The 2046-nt window shown below is 44.8% G+C and overlaps 1 non-coding gene across 1 annotated transcript; it reads right to left on the reverse strand.

The window, feature by feature from the left end:
• Window positions 1–294: 294 nt before the first annotated feature.
• On the reverse strand, window positions 295–415 carry LOC148015920 (U5 spliceosomal RNA). The gene has a single exon (XR_015688277.1). It is a non-coding gene; the product is annotated as a U5 spliceosomal RNA (small nuclear RNA).
• Between the last annotated feature and the right edge of the window lie 1631 nt (window positions 416–2046).

The following is a 2046-nucleotide window of genomic DNA, read 5'->3' on the forward strand; positions in this document are numbered from 1 at the left end:
CAACCGTCGATCGCACAGCCTCAGGGAAGCGCGCTGGTCGGCGCGTGCGCGTCAAGAGATGTTAATCGCAAGCAGCCGGAGAGCGCAGAATTGGCGTCCGGTCCTATCGGAAGGCACGGAGCGTGTTGTGAGGACGTCAGCCCCGTAAATCCCCGCCGGAAACAGGCGCGCCTGCGCAGGTACTACACACCGCTTCCTGAATGACGTGGACAGAAGCAGAATTGCAAGGAGAGCGCGGGAGCGCTGCTGGTGTCCCAAGGAGAGCAACTACTTTAGCATTCGACGTTGTAACGCCCCCCCAGAACTAGTGAGGGGGCACTCCAAAAATTGGGATATGCTGCTTGTCTGTGCCGGGCACACAGTATTCTTTAGTAAAAGGCGAAAGAATAGTTCGCTCTGTGCCCAACACGCAGCTTCCTAACAGACCACGCTCACGAGAAGCCCTCATATACCCTACCATTTTCCTTCTCTAGCGGGCTTCAGCGGCCCTTTGCGCATGTGGGATCTCTGCGCAACGTCGTCCATGCATGCGCGGAAAAGGCGGAACATTTGGCCACGGAGCGATTTTCTAGCTATATCTCCCACCCAATAACCGGTATCCACCACCCCATTCAACTCAGCAAAACCACTCGAGTAAGAAACAAGATTATTACGGACCTGTTCCCACCACACCACGGTGGGGTTAGCAAACTTCATATCCAACCCACTCGTTCACATGTGCTGGAGTGCGCAATCTGGTTCACAACCACAAACCTTTCTCTGCCATCCGTGAGATGCTTGTCTAGTGAGGTTCACTTCCAGTTCACCACGTGTAAGACCTGCTATTGGTCAGCAGCAATGCCTGGGCACAACTTTTCAGGCTATGAAAGTAACATTTTAATTTTTTCAATTTCCTTCTCACACAGCCTATGTATGCATGCCTAGGTTTGTGTGCAGGAGTGTGCTATGTCAACGAGTGTGTGCCTATGTTTGTGAGTGTACACCTATGTGTGTGAGCATGCCTGTGTGTTGAGGACCTTCGTCATACACTAAGAATTATTAGTTATTAACAAGAAAATTGAAAGAACGCCTAATTGCAAGAGAGAAGAAAATACAGAGAGCATGCACAACACAAGATTGAGCACAATCTCCCCCCATGCATGGGTGAGCATCTCCCCCATGCATGTTTTATGGATTTGTAGCAACATTTTTGTGCTCAGAAATCGTTAAAATGCATCCCCTTTTGAGGCTCTTTCTTTCTTTGCATGAATATCTTGCTTTTGTCCTACTATTTTCCAACTCCTGTTCTATTAAATCTATTTTAAGGTTTACAAAATCATAATCTAGCCCTCTAGGCCTTGCAAGGTACTGACATACAAATACATAAATTGCACATAGGAGCATACAATGTCCTTGCGCTTGTAAGTCCACCCTTTGTATGCTCTAAGTGGCATGCAAAGGGAGGACTCGGGGTGATTCAACAAATTCAATACTTGGGGTGGCGACTTGAGGACTCAAGGTAGCCTCCAACTTAATAGCCCCTGACTTAGTGGATGTATGGAATAGCAAAACTCATAGAAACACTAAATATTTCAATTAAAAGATTACATAATTTTGAGTTCTTTCCTATTAAAAACCCATGAGCATCAAGTGATCGAATTTCTGTGCTAAGCAAGGTCCTGGAGAACACTGCTAAACTACAATGATGTGCAATCAAGGATATGAATGTGTCATAATCAATTCTAGTTCTAGTACAAATTGTGGGTTAAAGATTTTAAAGTTTCTTACCCAATGCCATCCAAGTACAATTGGAATTCCAAAGAATCAAACCATGTACTATTTGTCCAAAACTAGGTCCCTAATTAGTCTAAGAAGCCCTCGATAGGGTGTCTAGCTATTGTCAATAAAGATTCAATCAATTCAGCCCAAAAAAAAAAAAACAGTAAATATTTAGTCTAGAAACTCGTACATCATGGCCACACAACTCCTCAATCAATATGGCTCTTTTAATCCCCAAACAATCTAAGGAATGTTGGTAAGATATGAGCTAGTCAAGCTCTATGATCA

Source organism: Lygodium microphyllum, chromosome 23 (genome assembly GCF_053477565.2).
Source record: "Lygodium microphyllum isolate KBCC chromosome 23, Lygodium_microphyllum_v1.1.10, whole genome shotgun sequence".
Lineage (NCBI taxonomy): Eukaryota > Viridiplantae > Streptophyta > Polypodiopsida > Schizaeales > Lygodiaceae > Lygodium > Lygodium microphyllum.